Genomic DNA, 13119 nt, shown 5'->3' with positions numbered 1-13119 from the left:
GAAAGAAAGAAAGAAAGAAAGAAAGAAAGAAAAAGAAAATAAAGAAAAAATTGGCTAACAGATGCATAAATGGCTTAGTATCCTTGCATTATCAGATCTTGGAAGGAAGGATTCAATTCTCTTTTCCAAGTTTTGATGCTCAGGTCTGTGCCCAGAGTACCTTCTGCCTCTTCTGGAAAATACCTGAAACTGAATACACTGATCCCTGCAAGCAGGTGGCAGGCTGTGTAAGAGGGCCTGCCAGAATAGGATCATGGCCAAGTGGGGTGTGATTCCAGCAGACAGATCCTCAAAAATATGATACCTCCTACACAGAGATGCACATGCACACCCACGCACACACACAGGTGCACACACACAGGTGCACACACACACACACACACACACACACACACACACCTGCTGCTGCTGACTATGGAAAAAATCATTTCTTTCTTATGTGGAAAAGGGTTTAAGCTCCACAGAGAGGAGATAAAGCATAAGGGGTGGCTAAGAAGAATACAAGTAGTTTGCTGACTTTCTCATTTTGCCTGAGCTTCCCTGCATATTGGGCAAAAGAAGCTCACCTCCCTGGACTATGAGCTTAGTAGTTCTCCAACACACAGTTACCAACTTCTGAGACTCTGCCAGGGATAAATGTCCACAAGATGGAGAACATGAGCTGCAAAGAGCTTTGAACTCAGTAGAGGGGCTGTGCCTGCCTGGATGTTCAGTTTGTCCCATGGTTGATAGTTGCTGGCCTGTGGGTGAAACAAGAGAGAGCTCAATACTAATGACCATTTACAAGGACCCCGGTGCATGGAGCCCTAGCCCATGGGAGTTCCCCAGGTTCCTGGTAAGAGAGGCACCAGAACACTGCTCTCGCTTTGTGGCATTCCCATTATGTACCAGTAATGGAGGTGTTGGCACAGATGTGGTACTTGGGTATCTCTGGAACGGAAAACACCCTCTGCTTCTCTCCTCTCCCCAACCCTGACCAAGTGGCAGAAAAGGTTGAAATTTAGAGTTAAAAAAAGTCCTCTATGCCAGGGCATTTTTCCATCTATGGAGCTAAAAGCCCTGAATGAATCTCCACAGTCCCCTTCTGAACCACAACTCCTGGTTGAGGATCCATGTGAAAAAGACAGCTGCAGGATGTGGAAAACCTATCAACTTGGGGCTACACTTATGGGGACTGAATCTCAGCTCCATCTGCCACCTGCTCAATCTTGATTAGCTTATTGTCCCTGATCTTCACCCCCACCACTCATAGAATATGAAGAAAAGTAGCCTTCTCCAGAGGATTATTAAGCAAGGTTAAATTAGATAACATGCAAAAGAGCCTGGCACATGGTGGTCATAATAAAAGTTCATTCATTCATTATCTATCTGTGTCTCTCCCAGAAAATATCTAATAAAGAAGCTAGAGAAGACAAGGCAGCAAGAATCTAGTATCATGGAGAGTTGCCCACCTGACCTTATAGAGATTCTCCCTTATTGGAAGCTCCCTTATTGGAACTTCACCAATTTGACCCCGTGGGGTGCTAGGACAATGGAAGACACCATTTGGGGGTTTTCTCAGGAAACAAGAGGGGCATTCTCTCTCAAATGTTCCCCTCTCTGTAAAGAGAACTTTCCTACTATTCTTCCTTTCTAATCTTATACTCTAATAAACTTTTGCCTGCTGCTCAAAAAAAAAAAAAAAAAAAAAAAAAAAAGAGGGAAAGAAGAGTTGGTGTTTGGAGGCACCTTCTTGAGTAAAGCCTTCCCTGCCCCCCATCTTCCTCCTCACCTCTGGGCAGACAGAGTTGGTCACCCTCTTCTCCAGACCTACAGCACATTCAGTCCATATTATCCACTACAATGACCCCCCATATTGAGCACTCAATATATACCAGGCACTGCACTGGGATGAGCACTTCCCATGCCTTATTTCATTTACTCCTCACAATAACCCAATGAAGGAGGAAAGTGAAGGTTAGCAAAGTGATTTAATATATCAAGTTGCAAAAACAAAAAATGGCAGAGCTAGAATTCAGACCTGTGTCTGTATTTTTTTTAACCACTGCGCCATACTGTCTCCCTTACATCCCATCACGGCTCTTATCACATTATATATATATATATATATATATATATATATATATATATATATATATATATATATGTCTTAGCCATGCCTAGTAGGCTGTCAGCTCTTCAGAGGCAGGAACTGTGGCTCTTTTATCTGTTTATCCCCAGCACCTACCACAGCGCCTGGCTAAGAACGAATGCATGAAGGAAGGAACCATCTTCTCCAAAATCCCAAGGGAAGAGGACAGCACCATTGTTCCTCCTAGGCCACTATGACTCATAATCTCTATCCCCATCCAAGCTTTGCAGCATGAGGAGAGGGCAGGTGGCTGCATATACAGGCTGCACCTTCCCTGTAGTGCTTTTCTCACATTAAGAGCCCAGAGCTTAGCCATGGGAGCAGTGCCAAGCCTTTCAGTGGAAGAGAGATGTTGCTGGATCTTTAATGTTAGGAAACCCATCCCATCTTTGCATTTCACAACTTCCTGCAGCATTAAATCCTTATAGGATTTATTCTGGGTATTTTCTTCAAATCCATTGAACTCAGCTGTTCTCTTGTTTCACATTCGTTACTACAGTTTATAGATTATTTCCTTGTGACCCAAAATGAAACTGCCACTTAATCCCCACATGAGGTTCAGCTCAAACTTTCAGACTCAAAGTAGTATATTGGTTTAGAGTATGGAATCTGAAGTCACATATTCCTAGGTTCAAATTCCAACCTCCTATGTGAGCTTTTTTTTAAAGTTTTTATTTATTTTTGAGACAGAGAGAGACAGAGCATGAGCAGGGAAGGGGCAGAGAGAGAGGGAGACACAGAATCTGAAGCAAGCTCCAGGCTCTGAGCTGTCAGCACAGAGCCCGACACGGGGCTTGAACTCAGACTGTAAGATCATGACCTGAGCCGAAGTCGGACGCTCAACCCACTGAGACACCCAGGCGCCCCCCTATGTGAGCTTTTTAAATTTTTTAACGTTTATTTATTATTGAGAGACAGAGAGAGACAGGGCATGAGCATGGGAGGGGCAGAGAGAGAGAGAGAGACAAAATCTGAAGCAGGCTCCAGGCTTTGAGCCGTCAGCACAGAGCCTGACACGGGACTCTCGAACTCAGGAACCCCAATTTCATGACCTGAGCCAAAGCTGGACGTTTAAGAGACTGAGCCACCCAGACGCCCCCTATGTGAGCTTTTTAAAACTCTGATCCTGTTTCCACTTCTGTAAAATGAATACAACAAAAACTATCTTATAGAATTACTAGTTAGATTAAATGAGAATGTATGGGGCACCTGGGTGGCTCAGTTGGTTAAGCCTCAGACTTTGGCTCAAGTCATGATTTCCCAGTTGGTGAGTTGAAGCCCCACGTTGGGCTCTGTGCTGACAGCTCAGAGCCTGGAACTTGCTTCAGATTCTGTGTCTCCCTCTCTCTCTGCATAAACTCCCTGACCACTCCTCTAAAACTTTAACCTGCTACAAATCCCGCCCACATACAGAGATATCAGAGCCATTCCCATGCCTCATTAAGCATGAAGGTAACCAAAAATCCTTAGATTTTTTTAAAAATCTGAAACATAAAAGAAAATAAATAAATAGCAAAACTGACCCTAACAAAGCAGAGATCATTCAGGAACAGGAAAGAAATTTTAAAACAGAGAGATTTGAGAAGATACCACTTCCATAATACAAAGGTATAAAAAGGCATTGACCATGGTGGTTCTTCAAAAGATTAAAAATAGAATTACCATATGATTCAGCAATTTCACTTCTGGATATTTACCCTAAAGAATTCAAAGCATTGTGTCGAAGATATATTTGTCCACCCATGTTCACAGCAGCATTCTTCACAAAAGCCAAAAGGTGGAAGCAACCCAGTGTCCATCAATGGTTTCTGGAAATGTGGTATGCACCCTATGTTTATTGCAACATTATTTACAATAGCCAAAGTATGGAAACAGCAGTGTCCATTGATAAATGAATGAATAAAGAAGTTGTGGTATACCACAACTTCTTTATACACACACACACACACACACACACACACACACACTGGAATATTAGTTAGCCATTAAAAAAGAATGAAATCTTGCCATTTGCAACAACATGGATGGGGCTACAGAGTAGAATGCTAAGTGAAATAAGCCAGTCAGAGAAAGACAAGACATGATTTCTCTCATATGTGGAATTTAAGAAACAAAACAAACAAGCAAAGGATAAAGAGAGAGAGAGAGAAACCAGGAAACAGATGCTTAACTATAGAAAACAACTGGTGGTTATCAGAGGGGAGATGGTTCGGGGATGGGTGAAATTGGTGATGGGGAATAAAAGCACACTGAGTAATGTATATAATTGTTGAATGGCTATATTGTACATCTTAAACTAATATAACACTGTATGCTAACTATACTGGAATTAAAATTGAAAACTTAATTTTTAAAAAAAGATTAACAAAAAAAATCGGAAAAAAAGAAAAGAAAATGTGGCACATACATACAATGGAATATTATTTGGCCTTTAAAAGAAAGGAGAGTCTGGGATGCCTGGGTGGCTCAGTCGGTTGAGTGTCCGACTTCAGCTTAGGTCATGATCTCATGGTTTGTGAGTTCGAGCCCCGCATCAGGCTCTGTGCTGAAAGCTCAGAGCCTGGAGCCTACTTTGGATTCTGTGTCTCCCTTTCTCTCTGCCCCTCCCCCACTCATGGTCTGTCTCTTTTTCTTTCTCAAAAATAAAGAAAAACATTTAAAAAATAAAAGGGAGAGTCTGAACCTGCTACAACATGGATGAGCCTTGAAGATATTATGGTAAGTGAAATAAGCCAGTAACAAAAAAATACTCTATGATTCCACTCCAATGAGCTACCTAGAATAGTCAGATTCAGAGACTGAAAGTAGAGTAGTGGTAGCCAGAGGCTGGGGTGGCAGGAAATAAGGGGTTACTATTTGATGGGTACAGTTTCTCTTTTGAAGATAAAAAGAGTTCTGGAGATTGGTTTCGTAACAATGTGAGTGCAGTTAACATTACCAAACTACACACTTAAGAATCGTTAAGGTGGGGGGCGCCTGGGTGGCTCAGTTGGTTGAGAGTCCAACTCTTGATTTTGGCTCATGTCGTGATCTCATGGTTCATGAGTTTGAGTCCTGTGTCTGGCTCCGTGCTGACAGTGCAGAGCCTGCTTGGGATTCTCTCTCTCTCCCTCTCTCTCTGCCCCTCCCCAACTTGTGTGCACACTCTCTAACTCTAAATAAATAAACTTAAAAAAAAAATTAAGGGGCGCCTGGGTGGCTCAGTCGGTTAAGCCTCAAACTTTTGATTTCAACTCAGGTCATGATCTCATGGTTTTGTGAGTTTGAGCACCACATGGGCTCTGCACTGACAGCAGAGCCTGCTTGAGATTCTCCTTCTTTCTCTGCCCTTCCCCCTCTCACACTCTCTCTGTCTCTCTCAAAATAAATAAATAAGCTTTAAACAAAGTCATTAAGGTTTGGGGAGCCTGGCTGGCTCAGTCAGTAGAACATCCAGCTCTTTATCCCAGGGTAATAATGAATTCAAGGTGTAGAGATCAATGAAATAAATAAAACTTAAAAAGCTGTTAAGGTGGTGACTTTCATATTGTGTATATTTTATCACAATTTAAACATTTTGATTAAGAACAAAAAATAATTCTTAGAAATTGAAAGGAATTTTGCTAAAACTTTTTTAAAATGTTTTTATTTATTTTTGAGAAAGAGCATGAGCAGAGACAGAGGGAGACAGAGAATCCAAAGCAGGCTCTGCGCTGACAGCAGTGAACCTGATGTGGGGCTCGAACTCACAAAGTGTGAGATCATGACCTGAGCTGAGATTCAACACTCAACCAACTAAGCCACCCAGGCACCCTTTGCTAAAACTTTTAAACGTAATGTGAGGGCTTAAAGATGAGGTTGAGGAACTGTCCTAGTTCACAGAACAAGTAGACAATGAGATGTAAAATGTGAGTTTTTTTTTAAAGAGCAAAAAGGGGGCACCAGGGTGGCTCAGTTGGTTGATCCTCCAACTCTTGATTTCAGCTCAGGTCATGATCTCACATGTGTAGGATAGAGCCCCATGTTGAGCTCTACACTGAGCGTGGAGCCTGCTTAGGATTCTCTCTCTCCCTCTCTCTCTGCTCCTGCCCTGCTCGCATGATCTCTCTCTCTCTTAAAAATAAATAAATAAACATTAAAAAATAAAAACAACAAAAGTAACACGGATGCCTGACTAGCCCTGATGGTAGAGCATGTGACTCTTGATCTCAGGGTCATGCGTTCAAGCCTCATGTTGGGCTTGGAGCCTATTTAATAAATAGATAAACTCACCTTTATTTAATAATTTAAAAAAAGGAACAATCCAGAAAGCGCAACATCTCATTCCTTGGGAACTTCAGAAAATAATAGTGATAATTAAGGGGAGAAAAAAAAGTAAAATGAAGAGAATTTCCCAGAGAGGAAAAGTGACACACATCTTCAAACTAAAAGGGTCTGCTGAGTACCCAGCACAATAGATGTAAAAAAGTGTACAATTATATAAAGTAACATAAAACTTCAGAAAACTATGGATCAAGAAAAGATCCTAAAAGTTGCCAAAGAAAAATAAATAATGAAACAGCCCATTTCCAAAGCTGAGGAATTAGTCTGGCAACAGACCTTCGGTTAGCAACACCTCGAATTAGCAATACTACCTCCTGTTAGTGTACCAGAAGACAATTCAGTAATGTCTTTAAGCTTATAGGAAATCATCTTCATTGTGAATCCCAAACCAAGCTGAAATCAAGTAAGAACAGAATAAGGACATTTTCAGATATGCAAAGGCTCAGAAAGTCCACCTCCCATGCCCCCTTTTTAAGAAGTTTGTTGTGGGGTGACTGGCTGGCTCAATCAGTAGGGCATGTGACTCTTGGTCTAGGGGTTATGGGTTTAAGACCCACATTGGGTGTAGAGATTACTTAAAAATAAAAAATAATTTTTAAGAGGTTATTTGAGTGCATTTTCAAGTGACTTCCTCAAATACTTTCCATGAAGAGTAAACCAAGAAAAGTATGCCAAATTCATGAGGGAGTAAACTGAGAAAGAGGAAGGTATAAACCACAGGGAATACTGAACCCACATAGGAATAAGGCTAAAGGGAAATGTCAGGGTTATGGCCATGCAGCAGGCCCGGAAAGCAACATGGTCAGATTAAAGCAGGAAAATAAAGCCCTATAGCAGAGAGGTTTGTGAGATCATAGAGAAGAAAACTTGGAAAGTAAGTCTTGAGCAAATGATGAAGCCCTGGAATTAAATCTTTAATTTAATCTTTAAGCAATTAGAGTAGTGCCTGGGTGGCTCATTTGGTTAAACATCCAACTCTTGGTTTCACCTTAGGTCTTGACCTCACAGTTCATGGGTTCGAGCCCCATGTACAGCTCTGCACAACCTACTTGGATTCTCTCCCTCTCTCTCTGCCTCTCCCCACCCCCACCCCCGCTTCTCTCAAAAATAAATAAATAAATAAATAAATAAATAAATAAATAAATAAACATTTAAGACAAAAACACATTCGCATCAGACGAGGAAATGATTGAAAGGAATTAGAAAGGAATTAGAGAGCCTGGGTGGCTCAGTCTGTTAAGCGAATGACTTCAGCTCAGGTCATGATCTCACAGTTTGTGAGTTCAAGCCCTGCATTGGGCTCTGTGCTGACAGCTCAGAGCCTGGAGTCTACTTCAGATTCTGTGTCTCATTCTCTCTCTGCCCCTCCCCCACTTGTGCTCTGTCTCTCTCTGTCTCTCAAAAATAAATAAAAATGTAAAAAAAAAATTTAAAGAAAGGAATTAAATGGTTTCCAAGAGAAAAGAAAAGTGAAGATATTGACAATATAAAAGATACAAAGAAGAAGGTATGTATCTCTTCTTCCAATAAACAAATTGAAAGGCAATCAGAAACTTCAGAGAAAACAACAAATGCATACAATGGCAAAGTACAGATTAAAACAATGCCTGATTTTAGCAATGGAGTTTTTATTTTTAAAAAGAATAAAATTTTTTAACTTGGTGATACAAGTCTTTGAAAATGAAATGTAAAGAACCATAACTTACTATTTAGCCCTGCACATAAACTGTGTTTGCTTAATGATAGCAGTTTAAATCCTGGAGGCTTGGGAAGGTGTTCACATTTTAGAATAAACCTGTAAAAATTACAGAAGATGATAATTACACATTATATAACTATGATAACATTTAAAATGTGATTTCTATTCATTGGAAAACTTTGAAAATAAAAGTATACCTGACAATACCCCAGTAGCAACAAACATGTCAAGTACCCCAATCTTGGTTCCTGATACCACTTGCCAATAAAAGGAACCAGGGCTTCTTGAAGAAATTACTAATTCCAAGAGGACAGAATCAACAAGATAACCCCAGAGCTAGAATCCTAAAATCCTAGTTCCAGAAAGAAAGAAGTGTTCAAAACAAAACAAAGGATGTCAAAGAGGGATAAATGTTCAGTGGATAAACCCAACAAACACTACCTTAGTGAGGTGATCCAGGTTAACTAACATCATCAGTGATAAGTCTTACTTATAACACAACCTGTTGATATGATGTGTTGATAATGAAACTTTACCTCCATGGTCTTACTTTCAAAAAACACAGAACCTTGGTCTAACCAAGGGAAAAACATCAGCCAAATCCAAATCGAAGGACATTTTACAAAATACCTGACCAGTACTCCTTAAGCCTATCAAGGTAATCAAAAACAAAGAAAGTCTGAAAATTGTTCATAGTCTTAAGAAGCCTAAGGAAGCATAACACTTAAATGTAATGTGATATTTTGGATTGGGTCCTGGGAAAATACAAATAAAGTATGGATTTTAGTTGATAATAATATACCAACATTGGTTTATAGTTGTGACAAATGTAAAAATGTTAATAGTAGGGTAACCTGGGTGTGGATGTACAATAATTCTCTACACTATTTATGCAACTCCTCTGTAAATATAAAATAATTCTAAAACAAAGTGTTTATTTTTAAAAAGTATATCTGATAGAGGTTGGGAGATAAAGAGGGAAAAGAAGTGAAAGGAAGGGTGGGGTGCTAATAAATGATGGTAAGATAAAAGCTTATCTTTCTTATTCTTAATCTTTCTGAAGGATAACTTGAAAGTAACAATAGCAACAATGTATTTAATGATTATGGCATATGGATAAGTGAAATGAATGACAGCAATGTCACAAAGGGTGAGAGGGAGAAATTGGGAATACTGTTTTTAAGGTACCTACACTGCACGTGAACCAGGAATGTCATCATTTGAAGGTGGATTTAGTTTAGTTAAAAATATATACTGTTAACTCTAAGACAACCACTTAAAAGATTTTAAAGAAGAATTTTTTTATTGTTGTGCCAAGAAAGGAGATAAATGGAATTACACAAATTGCTCATTTAAAACCAGAGAATGCCGAAGGAAGAGGCACTTGGCAATGAATAAAATACAATTGCAAACATGACTGACACTAATCCAAATATATCAATAATCACTCTAAATATGAATGGCTTAATAAGCCAATTAAAAGAGATTGTCAGAGTGGATTTTTTAAAAAAAAAAAGACAACTACATGTTGTCTACAAAAACCCATTTTATTTTTTTTTATTTTTTTTTCAATATATGAAATTTATTGTCAAATTGGTTTCCATACAACACCCAGTGCTCATCCCAAAAGGTGCCCTCCTCAATACCCATCACCCACCCTCCCCTCCCTCCCACCCCCCATCAACCCTCAGTTTGTTCTCAGTTTTTAAGAGTCTCTTATGCTTTGGCTCTCTCCCACTCTAACCTCTTTTTTTTTTTTTTCTTCTTCCTTCCCCTCCCCCATGGGTTTCTATTAAGTACAAAAACCCATTTTAAATATAAAGACACCAACAGCTTAAAAGTAAAGGAATGGAGGAAGTTATTCCATGCTAACACTGATCAAAAGAAAGCTGGAGTAGCTATTTTAATTTCAGACAAAGAGGACTTCAGAAAAGAAAATTATCACTAATAAAGGGGGCACTACACAATGAAAAGGAGTCAATTCTCAAAAAAAATGTGTTTGCATCTAAAAAACAGTGTCAAAATACACAAAGCAAAACCAGAACAAAACAGAGAAAAAGATGAATCCACAATTATGGTTGGAGACTTCAAAACCCTCTGTCACTAACTGATACATCTAGCATGCCAAAAATCAATAAAGATATAGTTGACTTGAAGAGCACTATCAATCCACTTGATCTGATTGTTATACTCCATCCAACAACAAAATACACATTCTTCTCAAGTTCACCTGAAACATTCCCCAAGATAGATCACAAAACACACCTTAGCAAATTTAAAAGAATAGAAATCACACAAGGTATGTCATTTTAAATGAGTAGTAGTAGTAGTTATTTCAGGGGCGCCTGGGTGGCTCAGTCAGTTAAGCCTCCGACTTTGGCTCAGGTCATGATCTCATGGTTTGTGAGTTCGAGCCCCACGTCGGGCTCTGTGCTGACAGCTCAGAGCCTGGAGCCTGCTTCGGATTCTGTGTCTCCCTCTCTCTCTGCTCCTCCCCCACTCTTGCTGTCTCTGTCTCTCAGAAATAAATAAACGTTAAAAAAAATTTAAACAGTATTAGTTATTTGAACATAAATAGCCCTAGAATGAAGAAAATTGATCTTTTTCCTATTACATTTTAATGGACACATTCCTTAAAGAATATCTATTTTTCTTCACTTTTTTTTAGTTTTTTATTTTATTCTAGTACAGTTAACATACAGTGTTATATTAGTTTCAAGTGTAAAATATAGTGATTATTTTCCTTTACTGTTATTATTTGCTCAACAATATGCTTTCTGTTATCCTCTGCCTGGCTAATGCCTAAGCATTGTTCACTCAAAACTTAGAAATTAAAAACTTTAATATAGTATGACAAAAGCATAAAGTTAATAATTGAAAAAATCTGTAGAAAATAATAAAATATTTAGGACAGAAGAGATTAATGTCCTTAATATATAAAGAGATTTTATAAATCAATAAGAAAAAATGAGCAAATTTATTCTTGGCTCTTAGCCCACACAGCAACCAGAATAGTATCTTTAAATTCCAAGTCTGACCATGTCACTCCCCTACTTAAAGTTCTTCAATGGCTTCATATTGCTCTTAAAATAGAGTCCAAAACCCTTAACATAGCCCACATGATCTTGTCCTTACCTACCTCTCTAGACATTTCTCCCATCATCCTTCTCCTCAACCTCTGTAGCTCCAGTCAGGCTAGTCTTTTTTCAGCTCCTTTTGGTTTTGTACATGCTGATCTCTCTTCCTAGAGTCACACTATCACTCCCTTCATTTGACTGATGCTCACTCTTTCTTCAGATATCAGCTTAAATATCATTTCTCAGGGAAGTCTTCTGTCATCAACTCCAGATCATTTTGGATCCTCTATAATATGTGCTATTAATAACCTTTGAGAAAACAGATGAAATCGTGTTTCTGAATCCTCAGAGCTCAGAAGCAGGCCCTGAGAAGGGTAAAATTTCCCAGGAATGTGAGGCTCAAGGGAAAGCTACCATTGGCTTCTGGAACCTTCTTATCTATGACAGTCATGGATGGTGAGGAAGCCCAAGAGAAAGTTGTGATGAGATCTTCTCCAAGCTATTAGTCCTTAAGTTTTTTGAATAGACAACTTAGGGAACATAATGAAATCTATGGGACTTCTCCCCAGGAAAAAATGCATATAAGTAAAACTTCTGACAATGTTTTCAAACGTTCACAATTCCCTAAAGTCTATCTATTCACCTCAGTCTAAGAACCCCAATAGTAGGCCTAATGAGAATCTCATACACACAAACACACCAGTTCCCTGCCTTTATTCATTTAATCATTACTCACTGAGTATCTACAGACTTCAGTAATAATAACACTTTATAAATGAAATTTGATTTATGGTTTAAAAAAAAGAAAAATTTTCGTGTACATTTTCATGTACATTTTGGCCATTAGCCAAAAAGAAGCTGAAATCCAGGAGTAAAACACACCCTTTTAACGTTAGACCTGGCCCTTTCCCTCCATATTGACCAATGGCCAATGGTAATAGGACTTGTGCCTAGTGATAGCCACCTGATGAACACCAGGGTCATCATAGGAGGACAACACCCAGAGCCAAAATCTCAGCCCCCAATTCCCAGGGTGCCCAGTCCTATGCTCTCCTCTTCCAGATAGTGATGTAACTGCAAATGGAAGGTCCCAACAGAAGGCCTCCCCTGGTGTTTACATGAGGTAACCAGAGCTTCTCATCTCCCTGCTCACAGAGCATAATAGTTAACATTCTTTATGTTTTTAATATATGTCAGGCACCATTTAAGGCTATTTACATGAATTAACTTACTAAATCCTCAGAATACCACCAGAGAGTAGGTACTATTATTATCTCTATTTTGTGAACACTTGGGGAAGGTTAAGTAACTTGCTCAAGGTTATACAACTAACAATTTTCAGAGCCCAGATTTGAACTCTGGAGCCTGTACTCTTAATTAAGCCACCAGTCTGCCTTTCCTGAGCCAACTGTTCCTACCTTTTGTGGGTCAAGTGCACGCTAGAGAGTGTAATTAAAGCTCTGGACCCTCTCCCTGGGAAAATGCGGGTAAGCAGAATTTTGCAAAATAATTCAGGACTTCAAGGACACTCATGGCCCATCGTCTATGAACCTCAATACATACTGGAGGGAGCTGTCCGGGACCAAAACAGAAGCTGCGCCAGCACCGCAGGACTTCGCCCCTGCAAACACGGGAGGAGAGCTGAGCTGCGTGGTATGACGGGGATGCTCGCTCACTGAGAATCAGGAAGAGTGAGCTCCTGGGACCGCAATGCCCTGGGAACGCAGCAGACGCTGAGCCTCCGAAGTCCGGTAGCTGAACCAGATACACACGGACCACCAGCTAGACTGAAATCTTGTATCTCTGCCAGCACCCTGGAGTCACAAGACGGGGGATTCTGGGCGGACGGGATCTCAGAACTCCGGTCCCGGGCGCGGGGAGACGGTATCGCTGTTCCTGGTGCTGAAACG

At 39.8% G+C, this 13119-nt stretch overlaps 1 long non-coding RNA gene across 1 annotated transcript; it reads right to left on the bottom strand.

Annotated features, from left to right (window-relative positions):
• Positions 1–422: 422 nt before the first annotated feature.
• On the bottom strand, positions 423–12880 carry LOC109276979 (uncharacterized). The gene is made up of 3 exons (XR_002084927.2): positions 12773–12880; positions 8140–8228; positions 423–740 (listed from the first exon to the last, which is right to left on the bottom strand). It is a non-coding gene; the product is annotated as an uncharacterized LOC109276979 (long non-coding RNA).
• Between the last annotated feature and the right edge of the window lie 239 nt (positions 12881–13119).

This window comes from Panthera pardus, unplaced genomic scaffold (assembly GCF_024362965.1).
Source record: "Panthera pardus isolate Hobbes unplaced genomic scaffold, ASM2436296v1 HiC_scaffold_3, whole genome shotgun sequence".
Lineage (NCBI taxonomy): Eukaryota > Metazoa > Chordata > Mammalia > Carnivora > Felidae > Panthera > Panthera pardus.
This window is presented reverse-complemented; position numbering and strand designations above follow the sequence as displayed.